This window comes from Myiozetetes cayanensis, unplaced genomic scaffold (genome assembly GCF_022539395.1).
Source record: "Myiozetetes cayanensis isolate MyiCay16 unplaced genomic scaffold, myiCay2020 scf9, whole genome shotgun sequence".
Lineage (NCBI taxonomy): Eukaryota > Metazoa > Chordata > Aves > Passeriformes > Tyrannidae > Myiozetetes > Myiozetetes cayanensis.
In genome coordinates, this window is record NW_026088185.1 from 38402561 (window position 1) to 38423028 (window position 20468).

Below are 20468 nucleotides of genomic sequence, written 5' to 3' on the forward strand. Positions count from 1 at the left end.
GATTCCATGTGGGCAGCAGAACCTCTCTGTGGTTGCAGGACACAGAAGACAAAGGCCCTTGCCCTGGTGTAAAGCTGGGGCTGTGTGCAGGTATTGCATCAGTACCAGTGTCTGAGGCAACCGCTGGCAGGCCAATGATGAAGCAAGCACAGACACTTTCAAACTGATCTGAAAACCCCAATATATATTGCAACTTCCCAGTGCCTCTGAAGCCACATGTGTATCTTTCCATATCATTTGTCATCTGTGGGGTAAATAAATGCAGCAGGAGGCAGCTATCAAGGATTAGCACTGCCCCATGGAACAGCTTTCCCCTGCAGAGGCTGCCCGCAGCAACATCCCTCCAAACCCCTCTCACCAAGCCACTTCCACGGCTCAGTGACCCCGTCATCGCTGGGAGCACCTGGGAAGTGAGGTGTGCAATTCCACATGTGCAGAGAACCAGCACACACGGTTTGGTCTGCACAGCAAACGAGCAGCTGGGGTTTGCAGGTCCGTGAGCCATCCTGGGAACGCTCAGGTGTGCAGGTTTCACCTGACATGACACACGCCCGAGGCACGCCCGGGAATCTGCTGAGACACTGAGATACACGGGAATTATTGTGGCTTCACACATATTTCACACATAGTCAAAGGTGTTACTTTAGTATGCTACACACATTTCCTTGCTGCCCAGGTATTCTCACATGGCACACAGACAGCTCCTACCAGAGGGGGAACACTGCATTCCAGAACTGTCGGGAAAAGGGTTCCAGTGCACGGCTTCCAAGCTCCTTGGACATTTTCCTTTTAGACACAACTCAGAGCTGTAGCCAACGCTGGACACCACTCTGCCAAGGCCATTCCAACTGCCCCCAAAGCGGGGACAACCCTCATTAACATCTGGTGACTTCATCTGTGCTGGGGCCTTGGGCCCAGGAGGCCGCACCCCTGAACTTCCAGCTGCCAGACATGGCACGTTTCCCCCGCAATGGTTCGTTCTCCAAATTCAGTGCACTGTCAGATCTCAGCACAAAACTGCCAGTGGAGGTACAAATGTCATCAAAACAGAACACCTGGATTTAACCAGCAGCTGTGAATAAGACCCAAACACAAAGAGTTTCGACTGCCTGTAAAAGCTGCTCCTGGATACTTCAGGTAAAACATTTAAAAACTACAAAAAAACCCCAAACCCTACCAAAATATTAAACTGACTACCACCTCAAAATGCACCCACTACTAGCACCTTCCTTTTAACTTACTCAGAGCCTACCTCTCCCAGCTCAGCCTGCTTTCCTCCAGCCAGCATTGCAGTGTTTATTACAGATGTTATCTGCACAGATGTGAGGAAGAAGCTCAGGGAGGAACACACACTCACAGCTTGCAGGGGTTTGGGGATTCCAATCACACACTGCTCCTACTGCACCCTGGTCTGTCCTGACAGAGAGGAAAAACAAGGAGTATAGGCGGAACACTGAGCCCACGTGGGCAGCAAGGGCACACTGGCACAGCCCAGTGAGTGTTACTGGCTGTGGTTCCACAGCACCAGTGAGTGTTACTGGCTGTGGTTCCACAGCACCAGTGAGTGTTACTGGCTGTGGTTCCACAGCCCCTCTGGACCAGTGTAAGGCGCGGCAGTGCCCAATTACCCCCCCCCAGGAATGGCCCCAGCTCACTGCCATCGCTCTGGCCAGGGTCCTGTCCCCCAGCAACCACCATCCCACCGTGAAAACACATCATCAGCCTCCCAGGGGGACTAGGACAGACAGCAGGGGCTGCATCACCCCCCCCTCCCCAAATCAGTAACCCTCTTCTGGAGAACTGCCCCATAATCTCAAGGAAAATCTGAGATAGTTGAAGTCACAGCCTACACGAGACCACTGACTGCTAATCTAAAAGCAACATTTTCAAATAACACATAGCTTGCCTGTTTGAAGTTTCTGTGAATACTTCAGCCAACACAAAACCAGCATTTCCAAAAAACAAACCCTTATCTTCAATATCACCAACAAAAATCTTAGTTTTTCCTCAAAGAAGCTCTTTATTTTTCCTGGTTTTCCCCTCTTTTCCGCACCCTGGGTTTCAGAGAAGCCAAGGTCTGATGATGGGCACAGCTTTAGAGACCATCTCTCACTGTAGCAAGCCCTGCTGCAAGATAACAATATCATCTAGTTCCTACAAATGCATGAATTACAGAGTGTCTCCCTACAGTCTCACTGTGTTTTCACACATGCAGGGACAGAGGTGCAAATGCTTTTTATTCAAAGCTCTGACGCTATCTGGTGGGATCACTCAGAGCTCTGTGAGTGAGGTGAAGGAGCTGCTGGAAGCTCCCTCAGCCACAGGACGGCCCAGGTGACCCCTCATCTGTGTCAGTATTTCACCTCACTGAGGACCCTCATTTGCACATCAATAGTCCCAGCTGGGTTTTGCCTGCCTGGGTAAATCTGAACCTCCACAGTCATTTTCACAGGCTCATCACCACCACAATACTCATGCCCCTCAGCCCAAGCACCCTACCCTGAATGCAGCTTGGGGTATTCTGATAAAAATTAGCCAAAATATTGTTTTAAATCTATTTCATTGCAGAACACTACAACAGCAGAACAACACAGCAAACAAAGCTATAAGGCTGTAATACTATAAATACACATGTAGATTTATATATATATATATATAAAAGTCTGTAAACCTGAGCAGGACAGGAGCACTAGAGGTGCAGAGGAACACCATACCACGGCAGGGGCACCGAGGAGAGACAGGGCTCAGGAGAGCCTGGCTTCACACCTCCACTCACTGCTCAGTGATTACACTGGGATTAGAGCAGCATTCTTCAGGAGTGATGGGCTGCTACAAACTTGGAAAGGTTAAGGGACACAGAAAAGTCAGGTGTTTGCTCTGCATGCCACTTGCAGCTTAACTGCTCCCACCCTCAGCCAGCCAAAGAAAATTAACCAATATTTTTAGAACAATCGGACTGAGAACAGCAGTTCCTGACCCTCCATAGTCACGAGTCACCCAACAGCCTTTCCTCACAGCAGAATCTTTCATTAACTATTACTCTGGAGTCCAAAAAGCTGAATGCAAGTAGCAATCCCAAGAAAGAGGAAACACCCTGCCACATGAGAAAGTCAAATTCTTCAGAGATTATATGAGACCACCACAGAATCTTAGCAGTATTGTTCTAAAGTCTGGTCTTGCCTGTTTGGACAGGCCAGAGCCGCATTATTCTGCTCTTAAATCCAAGGGACAAACAAACCCAGGTTCTATTACAGCCATGGTGGTCCACAGCCTCCCGTCCTCCACTGGCACCATGAAATGGGACACTCCAGAGCAGGGTGTCTGGAGGCTCTGTACAAGCCTCATGAATTCCAGAAACAGCAGATGGACAGTCATCACTAAGAGGAAGACCAGTTGAGGTTTTTTTTCAATCTAGAACCCTCTAATGGTATTTCTGTTCTTCCCACACCAGCAACATTAACCCCAAGGTGCTGCAGTTCCCACCACAGCTTTGGTCTGATCTCTCCCTCCACCACGATCCTCTTCCTTGTTCTACTCCAGGTCCGTCCAGGCATCCTGCAAGCTGTCCCCCTTTCTCACCTGAGGCTTTGTAAGGCTCCACAACAGGTCTCTGTTCTGCTCACGTCTCACCTGTGACAGGCTCATCCGGGACACCAATCCAGCTAACATTCAAGCCTGTGTGCTGAAACAGCTCCAGGTCTTTCCAAATAACTCTGTCCTGGCATTTCTTAGTTGCTGTTTTAGCTGTGTCTAAACCTCTCAGGCAAAGGGCTCACATCACCCCACGTCCCTCCACCCTGGTACTGCAGCTCCCCTGCCACAGTCCCAACCAATGTCCATCACTGCCATGCTGTGCACCACTCAGTCATATCATCGGGCACCTTGTCACCTCTACCAATGCCAAATTTATCCCAATTACACACAATTCTGACACTTCTTTCCAGAGCTGTTTCAGGTGTTCCCTTTCCACCTATTTAGCTGTATGCTTTCAAACTCACAAATCTCACACGGCCTTCCCAAACCTGACTGCACTTGCAGATCTCCAGAAAACCATTCCATAGATTCATCCAGACTTTTGATTTAATTGCTGTTACAGATGCCAGAAGCAGCCAATCTCACCCCTATTTAACACTAAATTCCCGTGGCTGACCTTGCACACACTGCAGAGTGAAGCACGAGGCAAGCTACAGTTCTCTTTACAGACCAGGCTGGCTTTGGAGCTCCACGCAAACTGCCCAAGAGCAACACACCCATCATCAGGCAGAAACAGGGCCACACTCTCGTCATTAAAGTGAGCCCATGACATACATCCACTGGCCATTTCCAGGGTTCAACATCTCCACATGCAGGACCCAGCCATGACTGCTCATGTAAAACACTGAAGACAGTGAGTCAAAGACAACCTCACCAAGTGCTCCTGTAGAAAGGAAGCGCCCAAATACGCTTTGGGCCAACAGCTCTCCTTGCTCCTGGGCAGCAATGGAGTAAGGGACCATTCCAGCAGGACACAATGCAGCTCCTGTTCACACAGAGCAGGTGACCACTCAGCTTTTTTGGAAATATTCGGCATGAAGCCATTTTCCTCTGAGAGGAGAACATACAAGTTAGAGGAGTGACTGTACTTCCCACAAATAAAAAATAACAAATACAAACTGTTCCTACAAAAGGGCAAAAAGCACTGTCAAAGGCAAAGGAAATAAATTTTGGATACACTGCACAGTAACTGTCATCGGCCAGCCAGCCAGATATGCTGATGGAAAGGTCCAACAGTCAGTACACACAGGTCTACAACTCCCTGTCACTGCTCAGTGGAAATGGAAAGCCAGGCTGGTCAGCAAGGCCAGATCTGTCTCCACAGGAACCGACTGTCATGTTTTCAGCCATCTCCTGGACACAAGACAGACTCTTCTGAGTTTCATGCTGCCAAACTTTCCACTCAAAGAAAAGCAGCATCAAAACCCAACCCCAGGTTCTCACCAACGTGGCTCCAGTTCTGAGCACTCTGAAGTCAGCAGGAACACAGCTGCAGAGAGAAAGCAGGAGCTGCCATGTCTGCCTGTGAGCATTCAATTAGGCCAGGAATCATCTTAACTTCAGCTGGACCAGACACTAAGGAAACCACAATAAAATGGACTGAGGCATCCAAAATTATTCTCAGAAAATAGGCCAGACTGGGCATGAAAACATCTGGGCTTGGCTTGAGTCACGAACCACATGAGCAAGACACCCCAGTGCTGCCTGCGGGCAGCCGAGCAGGAATGTGAACAGCACAAAGGTAGGCAGCAGCAGTCTCCTACACCCAGACTCCTTTCTGCATCCTGCACCAGCAAACACACCACAGCCCCTTTACTCTGAAGCAGCTCCCACAGCCCAGTCCAGTGGGATTCCCAAGGATGGTGTTTCTGGGGCGTCAGGCAATGTGTACACGACCACAGCTGCTCAGCCAGCCGGCTCCAGGCAGGTACCCCCTGCTCTGAGGCAAAAACAAGGCACAGAGGGTTAAACCATTCCCATCCTGACCTGTGCTCACACCCATGTCCAACTGGCCAGCACGGTACACACTCCAAGGATCCCTTATCCTGCCACACCAACACACCCCAGCTCCCCTCTCGCCCCCCCGGTCCCTTGTTCCAGTAACCCACACAAACTGATGTGGACACATTTACTGCAATTCCACCCAGCCAACAGACAAGATTTCAGGTACCAGAAGGGCTGCAGCAGCTCAGCTCCTCTGTCCCTCACATGAGGGAGTGTCAGCACTATTCACTTTTCCAGTATCAAGGCAAGTGAACTGAGCATTCTCACCAGAACCGCTCACCATGGCCAGAAAGCCCTGAAGGACACCACGCAACGCGGGAAGGAACAGGCGTGGGGACAGGCCACTCACCAGAAACTGCTACTTCCTAGACCCAACAATGGAGGAAGAAAAGAGAAAAGATTAAGGAGGAAATCAGCAGAACTGCAGCAATTATTTAAAAATAAACTTCTTATACATTTATTTTAGAAATAAGCCTGACAGGAGGAACAGGTCTGAAAGAGGCACAGGTCATGGTGTATTTATGTATTTAATATAACATGGAAAACGGATAGACTATTATACATATAACCTATGGACTAGCCCAGGAAATTCCATTCCTGGACACCACTGTATCCTAACAAGCATTTCAACCCTCTTACTTCAGAAGGGATTGAGCCTGGTCCCTTCACTGGAAGGTAATAACACATATGGCTCCAAGCTGCCCAGAGAGGCTGAGAACTCAAAGCCCACGTTTCAGGATGGAGCACATTTGGGACATACCAAGAACAGAGCTTACAGCTTAGTCTCCTCCAAAAGAAATCCAGCACACAACATGCCCAAACTGCTCTGCAGCTCTCAACAAACAGAGCTCATCAGGGGGACAAGCTTCAAAAACCCCACTAGGACAGAACTCCACCACTGGTGTTCCAGGACAGAACCCCAATGTGGATTAGAGCCACAGAGCCATCTGACCCAAAAGCATGTCAGACCAACAGCCCTTCCCCGCAGCTCTGCAGCCCCCAGCACACAAAGTCAGCCACCAAGGGCAAGCAGGACTCCAAGAGGTGTGTTGGGGGGAGAAGACAAGGGGCTGGGAATGACCCTTTGACTGGAAAACGGGGGATTTGCAGAGCCAAGCAGCCCCACTGCTCCCCAGGGAGTCAAGGCTCAGTGTCCCATCAGTGGCTCCGGCAGCTGTGGCTCCCACCGCTGGCACCGGGCACTGCCAGCCCGGGACTGCTTCTCCAGGGACGACAGCCCTGCTCCACTGGCTCTTCAGCAGCACATACACCATTAATGAAGGTTTTATCTCTCCCTCTTCCTGTCAGCACAGACCCAGACAGGCTGACTCTGTCAACATTAAGAATGCTTATTTTTCCCCCATTCACTATCTCCAAGCCAAAACAACATCTGGAACTTCAGCTTGCTATACAAAGAGAGACAGATTAAAACTGGAAAAAGCTACACATCAGCTTCCCAAGCCTTATACGTTTCTGCTTTTATCCAAACTTCCCACATGTGCCTTCCAAAACAGCTCCACTGGGAGAAAAAACAAGTCCTTCGTACAGACTCCCAAACACAATGTAAGGCCTCTTCCTTATAAATATACTTCAAAATAACCTCAAAAAGGATTATCAGAAAAATAACATGAGCAAAAACGATAGGAAAGTGAGAATTTACCATCACTTCTTACACAAAAGAGAGGTGACATATCAGTGACCTAGAAAAGGAAATTAAACAAAGAATATTACTGGTGTGTGTTACTTGATAAAGTAATGGAAAAAAGACCTGGCGCCATTTCAGGCTACATAAAGGTCCCACTTTAACAGACAGCTGTCTCCAGTGTCATTTAAGTGTGCTTTTTGCTTAGATCATGGTCAATGAATCATGAAAATCAATACAGAAGGAAAACATAAAACCACGCTGCAGACAGGCTCAGCAGTGGAGCATGTACCAACTAGCACCAGCCTTGGCTGGAGAAAGACATGCCAAATAAACACAGACTAGTTATTCCAACAACATTTATTTAACTCTTAGTAGTTAATTAACAGAAGTCATGACTACTGGTTATTTTCTAACCAGCCATCCCACTGCAGTTACGCACTCCAGGCTCACCACCAAAGCTCTCCCTCCTCTCCCCCGCATGCGGTGCCTGTGCCCCAGCGCTCCCGGCCTCACCCTCAGCTGGCCTGCAGCCCGGCACAGCTCCCAGCTCCCAGCACAGCTCCCAGCTCCCAGCACAGCTGGAGATGGGTGATGGTGGCTGAGACGTTCCCCACCGTGTCCCGGCTCCGCTGTCCAGAGCACCCACTGCCCGGGACCCTGAGCTGCCCAGGCCTGCCCGGGTGCTGGGCCAGCCCTTCCCCAGGGCCACGCTGCCGCCTGCCAAGCAATGACTGCTCTCCGAGCAGGAATTTCCATCCCACAGCCCCCCTGGACGAGTTATCCCACTGCCAGTCCCGAGCTGCAGGAAGCCACCATGCTGCTGCCAATCGCAGTATTATTTTCAGCTGACAATCACATAAAACCAATTTGAATGGCCAAAGCAGAATAAAGTGTGTTTTCAAGAACAAACAAAACATGTCTCATGGGTTTCTGCGCCTAGCAGCAGATTTTAACATAACACAGAGTGGAACCCAATTAAAATAGTTCCCGTTGAACAGAATCGGCCGTGTTAGAGTGGAAGGACAGAGAGCCAACCCCCACATTGTAGCAGTGCTTTGACAGTCTCATAGCAATGACCACCAGTTCAAACACACAGCGCATGCCAGCACCAGGGAAGCAACAGCAGCATAAGCTCAAATGGTAATTTGCTGCTGAATACACACAAAAACCCTCTGCGCAACACTCAGAAATTACTCATGTTTTAGCAGATTTTTGCTTTGCACCCAGCTGTTGCCTGTTCCCAAGGCATCTACTCACGAATTAGCCACTTCCTCGCTGAAAAGCAGGATTAACTCACAGCAATGGTACTCGGCAGCAGTGAGGCTTGGCCCCCCAGTCCCCGTCCCTGTAGGTCCCCAGCCTGCCCCGCAGCAGCCAGGCACTCCAAAGGAAGCTGAGCACTGCCAGCAAACAAGCAGGTCAGAGCTGAATAAATGAATCCTTCATCAATGCTTTTAAAACTTTATTTTTCTGTCAGCTGGCTGAAAAAATCATCTCCAAAACTCCCAGAACTGACTGAATAATATGAACTCACTTAACAGTTTGAGCCAGTAAAAACAAGTCACCCCTACTGATGTGCGCAGCAGTCACTGCCCTGCGTCTGGGAACAGTCCCCACAGACACGGACAAGACTGCATTCCTTTGGACCAGAGCTCCAGGCTCAACTGTCTCACTGTGTGGACTTCCTGCTTGTCCCGCTTGCCATTTTTGGGACAGATCATCTAACGCTCCTCATGGCTTTCCAGAGCAAGGATAATCATGACCTGGGCTAGCAGAGTTTGAAGCTAAACCAGTGAACCACTACTGCGTGAACTTGATTGTTGGCCAGGTTTGTTTGCCATGAAGAGCCTTTCATGCAATCAAACAAAATCTGCCAGGCCTAGGATTTTCCTGAATTCAAAGAGCACTGTAGCATTCCCTCAATACCCAGCTCATGACCATGCAGGAAACTGAAATGCAGCTACCTATGCAAGTTACATGGCACAAACCACTTAGCCAAGAAGAGCGCTTTAATTCCTCCTCTTTCTTTGTTCCCTTCCTAACACCATAATCATTTCCACTCGCTCCAAGTCCCTCAAAGCAATTATTTTCACTCCATTTTCTGGAATCGCCCCTATCTTTCACCTTCACATGTACCCTCCAGTCCAGGCACTCTCCTTCTGCCACCTTCTTTCCAGCTGTCTTCTATGCCAGAAGGACGTCTCAGCAGCAGATGATTTTCAAAAATTGTCACCTTTCTTTTTTTGGTCATTTTTTAAACAATAGCTTTTGTAACTAAATTCCATCCGGGATCAACAGCTTGTTTGTTCCCTTGTTCCTGCTGGGTTCTGAGGGGCACAGCCAGGGTGCCAGTGAGCCGTGATCTTCAGCAGTGGCACTGAACATCCAACAACACGGCACCTGGGGCTTGGTGAAGACAGGGCTGCTGGACACCCGTTAACACTGGCCCACAGATCCACTGCTGCAAGAAACAACTACAACAACAGAGCTTTAGCTGAGAACTCTGGTAAGAGATGACTTCTTGCCTGCAGCTGCTCAGAGGAACACCTGTCTCTGGACCTGCAGCTGTACGTTACCTCTCAGCTCTCCTCCAGCAGCAATAAACCCCTCATCTCCCTTCTGCACTCAGCAGCCTGCTCTCCTGGAGTCCTGCCGCTGTCCCACCTCCACACAAGGACAGTCAGAGGCAGGACAGTCTCCTGTTAGCACCACAGGTAAGCCTGGAGCATAAGAGAAGTCTTGCCTGCAACTGGTGGGAACACAAATTCCGAACAAAGGCTCTGCTCCACGGTCTGTACTTGACTGTAACACGCAGGCTCTGCTCACCTGTCACCAGGTGGGGAGGAGAGGGCAGCAGATGTTTGAGCAGCTCTGTTGTCACCCCTGCAAAAGGCTGAGCTGTCACTGCACCACGACACAGGCATCAGCAGCACCGGGGCAGACAAAGAGAGCCACGGAACAAACACAAAAGCACTGAGTTCCCACAAGTAGGGCTGCAAAGAAATCAAAAAGCTTCAAAATAATTCTGTGGTAAACTTCCCAGGGGCAGAGTTGCCAAACTAGCAATTCTGGGGAGGGCTGGACAAGCCAGAGCTCTCTGCAGGTCTGCACGGCTCCCCAGGAAACAGCAATCCCTGGCCACCCGAAAATCCGGCCAGGTTGCACAAGCTGCTCCCGGCAAGGAACACCACACGGAATGATTTCAGCACTACATGGAGTATTTCATCCTTCCTACACTGCCCCAGTTCCCTGCACACAGCTCCAGGGGCTGTGTTATGCTACTCTGCCATTAGAGAAGTTTTCTTATTGAGGGTAAAGGTTTCTTTGGACCTTCCACACTGCTTTATGTCTTCATCTTCCCCCCCTTTCTCCTGTCTCCTCCCTCAAATCCAAAGCCTTAATCTTGGGAAGGCACAAAATGACAGTGACATAATTTCAAAGCACTTCACAGCCCCAGCCCTTCCCAGCTAGGACTGGATAAATCCCCAGGATGAGCACCCAGCACTTGGGTACACCACACTTGCCTTTTGCTGCAGCCGCTTCACTTCAGCAGGGAACTCTGCACTCGGGATGGAAGTTTCATTGGACTAATACCAGGAAAAAAATAGCCACAGAAATGCAAAATAAACCCTACTGAGTAATTGTGTGAGCATAATGATTCAGAGTCAAGCTAAGCAAAATTCAAGGTTTAAAACAAACAAACCAAAAAATCCCCCCACAAAGCCCCCAACCCACACATTTGGAATTTTAACTAGTTTTCTGAAATTTTCAAAACAGCATTTTACATCTCCACAGGTGGCATACTCATTTCAGGTTTTGCTCTGTATTTAAATGTTCCCAAGTTGATCAAGGTGATTTAAATTAGAAATTTGAGTACAATTTAAATAACTCATTTTATGCATGATTTTGTACTTATTTTTTGTTCTTTTTTAAGAAAGGTTTAATTACTGTTCAACACAAATGAACATATTAAGACTAACCTAATACAGGCTTTAAAGACCACTTCCCTCTTCATCCCTCTACTCCAGCACCCAAGAACCCAGGTTTCCAGTTTTTACAGAAAGCACTAGTTTTTTTATTATTATTATTATTATTTTCACAAATACAATATTTCAGACTTTAATTGGAAAACAGGTTGACAACGGCCTGATTGCGCTAATTACACGAGAAAAATCATCAGAGCCTTTTGCCAGTAAAGCCCAAGGACACAGGACCTGTAGCTACTGAACTGACCTGGCCAGAGCCAGCCAGGTGAGCGTGCCTGGGTGCCCTGGGTGGGAGGAGACAAGACCACCCTGTTTCTCAGCTGATGATCTGCTGGAGTCGGGCTTTGCTGCTCGCAGGAGCCCCAGCAGACGGCCCCCACCATCCCACACCTCAAGTTTCAGGAAGACCTGAAACACTCCTTACAAATCTCTGACGTGTCTTAGACCGGGAGGGAGTGTTCAATCCCCTTTAAACTCTTCTCATTAAGCAGCTGGGGCGAGCGTTTAACAAACTTTATTTAGAATTTACGGGGGGGGGGTTATAACAAGCAAACAAAAACACAAATTAAATTAAACCCAAAACAGTTCAGCTATTTAGGGTAATTTTAACTTTTATACTCCAGACGCACAACCGCAAAGGTGCCGCCTATTTCTGCAGGACCTCGGCGTGGCTCCAGGGAGGGTCAGCTCAGCGCTGCAAATCTCATTATCTCCTCAAATCCTTCCACAGAGGCCTAAGTTTTAGCTTGTTAGTTTTTAACTCAATTCAGAGGAAAATCAAATGCTATTTTTTTTGCATGTTTCATGCAGAAAATATTTGCTAAGTTCATTTATTTCATTTAAGCATTTTAAATTACTTTAAGAGACGGTTTTTTCTGAAGGTATTTTTGTTTGCTTGTTTTGTAAGGAAGTGGCCTTCCAAGATCAGAAATCAACAGAATCTGCCTTTAACATCAGATACTCAAGTATTCCCTCGGTGTCTTGGGAAACTGATCAAATTCTGCATCAGAAAACCCACCTTCATGCTAAGCTGTAACTCACGGTGGGCCATAAAAGCCTATTTCCTTTGGCCTGGGTTTGCTGTTTGACACAGGAGCTACTGTGGCCTCTTGACCCATAATTATCACCCAAAAAGAAGATAACCTACTAAGCACCTTTTTCCTTCAGGTGTTAGGACCAGAAGTGCCTGCAGAGGGGCTGTGACCCTGAGAACAAACCTGTAAGCTGCACCATGCTGACAGCTAACACACTTACAGACACCTTTCATACAACTGTGATATGCCAGTGTTAAATCAGACATTTTTGGCTTGTCCAATGTTCATTTTTTAATTAATATGTCATTACAAACTCAATTTCAGAAGAATCCCTCATTCCCATACAACCAAACACAGCTGTGGAACTGAAACAAGATCAATCCTGTCAAAAAAAGCCTTAAGATTTTTGGAAGAACTTTTCAGAACTTGCAGGAAAACCCCCACATTTTGTATCCTTTCCCACTGCTTGCACACCCAACCCCTCAGAGACTTCACTCACAGCCTATGGGTCACTGCTGTTGGCAGCTTTGGGTTGGGTTTATTTTCCTTCGTGTTCAGCATTCCAGAAAGAAGCTTTTCAATGCACTCTCACTTTCCGCTGCCCGAGCCCTACTCCCCTCGCTGTCCCTACTTGGGCTGCACTGGCAGGGACCCTGCAGAGGGACAGTGAGGTCTCCAGCCCTCGCACCTCCCACCGAGGAAAGGCTGTCAAAAACCACAGTCCCCACCCTGAGAGACGTCTCATGTGCCACTGGGAACTGCTCAGGTGAGACAATCCCGAGACAAACACGCAATCCCTTGCCATCACAGTTATACTGACGTGCCAGCAAGGCCCTTCCCACGACGCCAGGGCACCGCTGCAGGACGCAGACTGCACCCCAAACCACTGACACCTCACTGAGGGCTCCCCTGGCCACTGCTCTGCTCACACTCAGAACATGCAGTGCGTGCAGAGGGGAACAGCACCAACTGACAGCTGACAAGCAATAACTTACCCTGGTAGGGACACTGTGCCACACGCCTGGCCCTTTGCCATTGCCTCCTCTCACGGTGACACCTGAATCCCACAAAGCCTTCCTGAGTGCCCCTCTTTCCCTGAACCCCAGTTACCTGTGTCTGTAATGAGAGCCCAACTCCACTTTGGTTCTCCAGAAGGCTTCTTCAGGAGACCCAACAGCAGAGACCACCTTCACTCCAGCACAGTGGTTCTTCACCCCCACTGTGTGGCCCCAGTGCCAGGGCCACTTTTGGTTCATAGGTGCCTGAATTCCTACCAGAAGGCAGCCAAAAGCTAGGAGTGGTGCTCCTTTCCCCCCTAGAAGAACGAGGGCTTGTCGCTTTGTTTAGCTTGGTTTCCCTGTGGCACACACACCCCTGAAGAAGCGCACTTGCTTCTCTTTCCAGATTGCCATCACAGCCAGGAAAAACCATGAATTTCCCTCTTCAAGGAGGGCACCTGTTGATATTTTCACCCAGATCTGAAAAGAACCATCAGGTACCAGGAGGCAAACATGGCAATCCTTCCAAGGCTTGAGGAAAGCTGTGTCCTTGAGGAAACAGCACAGGTGCTCGCAGGAAACTCCCTCCAGCCACACGAGGACAGAGCTGCAGAGCAGGAACAATGACCAGGGGACTCTGTGCAGAGCAACAGCAGCCTCTGAACTGCACCTTCTTCACTTGAGAACAGCCTCAAAACACAAGCCAGCTCTCAAGATCCCTTCCTCTTGCCTCCATCTGCCGCTGTGTTGCTGTGCTGTGGCTCTATGAACCCAGCCTTGCGGAACAACTTCCAGTTAATTCACCTTTTCCATTTGCTTTAGTCCACTCCCCAGAGTTCCATATCCAGTAGATATTTATTTTAAAGCTAAGCCAAAACCATTCAAATGCTAACACTTCAGGGCCTTCAATACTCCTGGTTGCATGAAGGAGGGCCTCTCTTAGAATAAAGAGCATCCACTTTGGGAACTAAACCAACATGATTATAATTGGGCTGCACCTCAAAGTTTCACAAATCCCCAGACTGGAAATAAAGTTGGTTTTACTCCTTGCAGACCCTTTGTCACAGAAGGTGTAAAACTGCACTGCAGCCTCGGGAGCAGCAATTCCTCACCAGAGACTCCAGGAACTGCGTAAGAAAACCAAGCTTCAAAAGCCAGTCTGGTGTTCTGGCTCCTCACTGCACAGGATTTTGGCCTTCCTGATGGAGAAACTAGAAAAAGTTCCCTCAAAATCCTGGATGCTTTTTCACATGAGAGTCCAATACATGTTTTCTTTGAATGTCTAAACAACATCCAGGAACAAATTCCAAACAAAAAGATGAAGTCAAAGTCTTTTCCAGTCATTAAAATACGCCACTTTTGCGCCAGGCATGGAAATACCATATTTCAAACAGCCTTTTGATGGTACTTAGGTTTTTATTTCCATCACTTAGGAACAGTCATATTGATTCATTCATTCTTCAAAATACAACGTGTGTCGTAAGGAAGGTGTATGGAGGGAAGGATCTAAATAGGTTCAGATTTTAGAACGGGTTTTGCAGACCACGCCCAGGTTTGCTTCAGAGGTATGACATTAGTCTTACAAATGTGTAAAACACATACAACCAAGATAGAAAAAACACCCTATTGTTTGGGCAAGCTGAGACATGTCACTCAGATTATTCTCTACTGGAGGCTGATGCAAACACACCAGGTCCACACACACACCAAAGTGTCTACGTGGCATTTCTGGCACATTTGTAAAGGCCTAATTGACAAAGAACTAATGTGAGGTTAAGGGAGGGCAAAAGCCAAGCCAAAGAGTCGTTCAAGAATTTAAGAAGTGCACAGGCCTGACAGCAAAAGCCAAGGGAAGGCAGGATCCCTGAGAAGAGCCACGGAGGAAAGGCCACGGGAGCCGCTGGCCACGTCCCAGCTGCGCCTTTGCGCGCGCGCCGCGGGGACTCGGCAGGGGCCACACAGCCCACACACTGCAGCCTGGTACAGGAGCTCTGTCCTCCACCCCAGCGACTGCAAATAACCTGAGTGTCTCTTTCTGGACAGAGATGGGTTCAAATTATGCAAAGAAGCTGGAGGACAGCCAACGCTGAGATGATTTAACCTTCCTCATAACCACAGAGACACACCTCTGCTCTCCCAGACGGGCGTCTGGGAGCGGGGCTGGGCACAAAGGGCTGCCCAGCTGAGCAACACGACATCAAAGACAGACCCGGTGCTATCCCTGCAGGGAGGACAGCTCCCCAACCGAGAGCAGCAGAGATGGTCCCAGACCACATTTACACGTAGTCACCCCGAGAGGGAAAATGGGTGGAGTAAAAAGATGCTTGCGTGGCATTTTTCATCATCGTTTCATTTAGACTCAGGATCCACACAGGTTTTGCAACTCAATCCAAAAATAAAGGTCAAGTGGAATAAAAATTACTTAGATCAATGCTCAATACATAGGAATAAATGTCTGGAAAATAATTTCCTGAGTTTTCAAAATATTTGCTTTATTTTTCTACTGTAATCAAAATCACCAAGAGCACACTCATCCCTCCTCTGTTTTGTTCTGGGTTTTTTTAAATTCACAAGCGTCAGCACTTTTTCATGATTTAAGAGTACATCTAAAATACTTATCATTTGAGTCAGTATTTAAAAATCAAATTGAAAATAGTCTTTTTTCTTTTAAATGCACAACTTGTTGTAATTCCACTCCTAGGAGATATGAATTAGCTAATTTTATACTCAGACTAGCGCACTACAAGCTGCACAAGTTTTCATTCTGACAATGGAAAATAAGGAGTAGCACACAGTATAATACTTGAAGATTGATTGCCACATGAAGTCCATTGCCAAATCCTCCTCCAGCCTGGGATTTGCCCAGCCCATGCCATCAAAGGTGATGTTTTAGCAGGTTGCTACCCCACAACTGCAACTGCAGTTGCAGCAGGCAGCTACTCTCCAGCAGCAATAAAAGATTTAATGGATTAAAAAAAAAAAAAGTCACTCCTTATGAAGTCAAGAAGAGTTTCAATGTGCAGCATGGACATGACTTTTACCAATAACAAACCTGCAAGGTATTACCTATCTTTTCTCTAATGTAAGAGTATTATAACATAACATGATACAATTAATATTCTCTCAAAGCAAACCATTATCTTTTGATTTTGTTTTCTCTTCTAAGATTCAGACTTAAAATGACTTAATTGTTGCAGTCCACCCACACAAACACAAGAGACAAGTTTATTGCAGCAGAGAGCCCTAAATAGCACAGTCTGGTTCAGGCTGACTAATACAAACACGCATTTTGTTTAATTTTACATTTGTTCCTAGGGAGATTTCTCTCTCATCTCTTCTGCCTCCCATTCCACACCACCTGACAACGCAGGACATCTCCACCCCTGAGGATGAGTAACATGGGGCAGCTCTGGCACCGTGCAGCTCAGGGGACAGCCTGGCCACTGTCCTGCAGAGAAGGGAGGGCAGGCAGGTGTGTGGGACTTCCCTAAACCTGTGTCCGAGCACACGCTGGGGCCACAGCCGAGGCCAAGAGCGAGCCGGCGGCAAGGAAACCTGCAGGAACCCTCCCTGGGGAGCAGAGCAGGTCCACTCCGGCACAGACAAACCAGGCCAAGGCACCCTAACAGCCCAAACCCAATATTCCTACGATGCACTCAAACAAGGCAAGAGTTTTCCCAAACACACTGAGGCAGCACAGCATCCTCTGTGTCTGCCCGGCCACTCAAATCCTCGCAGATTCCTCCTCAGCACCAGCACAAGAAAACAAACTGGGAATTAACCTGGGTTAGAACTAATCTGGCAAAGACAGACTAAGTTTTAACCAAATTAACACCTTATCCAGTGCACCATATGGCCAGAGATGCCTGAACAGGGGAAAGAACAGCACATGGAGAGGGAGAAGCAGGACTACTCACTCCCCTGGCATGAATAGCCAGCAAAAAGGTTTGCGCAACCACAGCCCCAACTGCCTCAAACTGCTCGCCAGGAACCCCAGGCCATTCGAGGGGAGGCTTGGAGGGGCCTGCTGAGGCACACCGACTCCTGAAAGCAGGGATCAGCAGCTTCCAGGACTTCAAAGGGAAGCCACTTCAGCCTCCGAGCTATCCGCCCAGCCAAAGGCGGCTGGCAGAGCTGCCAGCCCACTCCTGCTGTCACCGGATCCCTGCCAGGCAAACAGCAGACCTGCAATTAGAAGAGGTGTTTGTTGGCCTCTCTTCTGCAGCTCATTAGCAGAGGTAAGGCTTGCAGTCAGAACAAGAAAGGCCTGACCTCCAGTGAGCACCACTCACTACAACTGCTCTCTGTAGGCGAGGAATGAGCCCTCCTACCAGTTTCCACTCAACCGAGGGTCATCTGTGGCTTCAGCATGCTGGGAGGGAATGTTCCAGGTGCTCAGGACAGATGGTTAAGGGTTGCAGCATCACCTTTTCTGTAAAAAGGCTCAGGTAACAGCCCTTGGTGTTCCCCCTCACCATCTCCTACCTCCATCTCTGGTCATTTCAGACAAGGCAAACGACTCCAAAGTCTGCCTTGGACAATCACTGAACTGGAGGTCTATCTGTTTTAATAAGCTTTTCTTAACAAAGCTGGAGCCTTCCTTCTTCTAAAGCAGAGTGGAGTTACTCTACAGCAAGCTCCAGGCACTTCCAGATGCATCTTCACAGAAGCACCATGAGCAGTAACCAGTGACTTGGTCTGACCCTGGCAGGAAGGGAGAGCCACTGACAACAGGACTTCTGGGGATGAGCAACTGCCGAGCTGCCTCTGCACACCAACAGGAGCAACAAACACCGCCACATACACCTCACTCAGCAATAACCTCACTCCAGTAGAGGCCAGGAGCAGATGCTTAGGAAGAAGCCTGAGGACACAGTATGCAAAGGTCATTTTCCCACCATTCCCTGCCCCCATGCTTCCCAGATGGAGGTAAATTCCCAAGCCAAAACCTGCATCTGAACCACTGCATTTACTGGCCCCCTACAGGCCTACCAACAGATCCAATTATTTCTTAAAAGGATAATAAGTCTCCTGAATGTCCCACTACAGTCAGTCTATGGCTTAAACAGGCACCATGCAAAGGCTGTTAGTTTCAATTTTACAGCTGCCGAATATTGACTACACACGGTATTCCCCCTTCCTTACATCATAAGGAATTATGTAAGATCATCACTTCCCATTTACTCACATGTCAATTGTGACTTTAAGACCTCCACAGTATTTCCTTTCGGGCACTTCTCCCCTTAGCAAGAGTCAATTATTTACACACGTTGCATCCACACCACCTCACACGGCCCTGCAGAACAAGGCTGAGCCAACCGCACGTAAAACTAAAACACGTCCCGAGCGTGAAGAAACTGTGGAGCTGAAGGACAATGATGATCCCAGCTGATTAGAGACTTACACCATCTTTGTACTCAAACAGAACTCCAGCACTGGAGATAAGGGGCCTTGATCTGGGGGGCTTGTCAGGTGTTTCAGAGCTGATGGCACACCAGTTTGCAGGCACAAGGAATGCAGAGCATGTTCTGAGCAGAGCTGGGCAGAGTCTTGTGTCCAAGGGGCCCTGGCCCCCAGCACACTGCCTGGCACAGCCGGGAAGGGACAGGCACGGCCAGCACAGGGACAGCCAGCAAGGCCAGGCACCCACAGCCCGGCTGAGTGCAGCACGAAAGGGAAGAGCTCACCAAAGGAACCCTGCCAAAGAGGGATCTCCCTACCTGGCAGACCGGGATGCAGCAGCTGATGTTGACTATTGGGCGGCAGATGAACTGCGAGGTCAGCTCTGGCCTTGCAGGGGAACACCAGCACCTGAGCTGCCAGCAAAGCTCCGGCCCCTCGGCACTGCAGCTGCTCTGCTCCACATGCAGCAACAGCTACCTCCTTATTTCACCAGGAATGCAGGCACACTCCCGATGTTCCTTCCAGCAACAGCATCCCACCCAGTTCAGCGCTACTTTATAACCTCAGTGCCTTCTCTGTGGATCCTGCTGTGAGAGCAGATCTTTGAGAGCCTGTTCTGAACACCAGCAAGGTACAGATGCAAATCCCTCTGAAACTGGAACCTGTGAGCACTGTCCACAGGTTCCACACGATTCCACAACAGCACATGTAAACCTCACCTGAGGGTGGGTCATGTGCGTGCTCATGGTCCAATGTAACACACAACTACTTCACCACAATCACTTACTGCTATTTGACTGGACTTCCATGCCTTTGAAAGCATTACTCTAAAACTGTGTTTTGGCTGCAAACATAGTGGGAAAAAAAGGAATTTCTTGGAAGCATTTCCATGGAATTCCACACATTTCACAGTCAACAACATTTTATAAATTCATGATCCGGAAATACTTTGCAAACCCTTGCGAATTCAGCTTTCCAACACTGCTAGGAAACATCATTATTCCTTATTTTACAGATATGTACAGGTATGTACAGCATATAAATGTCTTATGCCCTCAACGTGTAGCCACAGAACCTATGGCAGCAGAGTTCAAAAGGTGAGCTTTCTGACAGTGTCATTTACCTCTGTAACGAAGATGCTCTTAAACTGTCTCAGTCTTGACTACCCTCAGGTCCTAAAGCAACTACTCCTTGCCCTAACACACCCTGGTCAAGGCCAGCCTGCCACCCAGCCCGTGACATCCGTGAATCCTCACACGCAGAGGCGCTGGGAAATCCCCCGCGCTCAGCACCACCACTGCAATCTGCTGGAGCTGCACACGGGAGCGAGGCAGGTTTTTAACCTGTTTATACACATAATCAGGTATCGAGATGCCCATCTGAGAGTTCCAATACCAAGCCTCTAAATGAAATCAAGCAGCCTTTTCTTTTGGCAGGGACAAGGGGGCTGAACGGGTGCCTAATTATTTTACAACGGCTGTCCCTAGATCCTATTTTAGCATCAGGCTTTCATTAAATTTAAGCATGACTTCAGAGTACCAGCTGGCTGGAAAAAACAAAAACCACAAACACAACCCACCCACAACACCCCACTGGTGTTCTTTCCCCCGCCCATGTTCTCTTCCTACCCCCTCTGAGGGCTTGGAAGACACAAGTTCCATTTGGAGAGCCGGCCTCAAAGGCAGATAAGTTCTGCAGGAAATGGCTATATTTAGCCCTCCCCCTTCACCTCGGTTCCTCCACACACTCACATTCTCCTGAGGAAGGCTCCTTCCACTCCGTGTTAGAGGTGAGCTTTAGCAGGTTGCCTCAGTAGAAGAAATGCAACCAACTTCATACGTGTTAAGGGCGTAAACAATCACCA

At 48.6% G+C, this 20468-nt stretch overlaps 2 protein-coding genes across 3 annotated transcripts in view; one reads left to right on the forward strand and one right to left on the reverse strand.

The window, feature by feature from the left end:
* Window positions 1-20468, forward strand: part of UPP2 (uridine phosphorylase 2) — a 293492-nt gene that overhangs the window by 246535 nt on the left and 26489 nt on the right. Inside the window, exon 1 of one of the 2 annotated variants that reach the window (XM_050339703.1) lies at window positions 18072-18077. The exons of the other annotated variant lie outside the window; for it this stretch is intronic. The gene's annotated coding sequence lies outside the window, so the exon portion shown is untranslated. Of the gene's footprint in view, window positions 1-18071; window positions 18078-20468 lie in introns of those variants that run through there. 2 annotated transcript variants of the gene reach the window in all.
* The window catches only part of ACVR1 (activin A receptor type 1), a 47903-nt gene that overhangs the window by 25164 nt on the left and 2271 nt on the right, over window positions 1-20468 (reverse strand). The gene's annotated exons all lie outside the window — the stretch shown is intronic.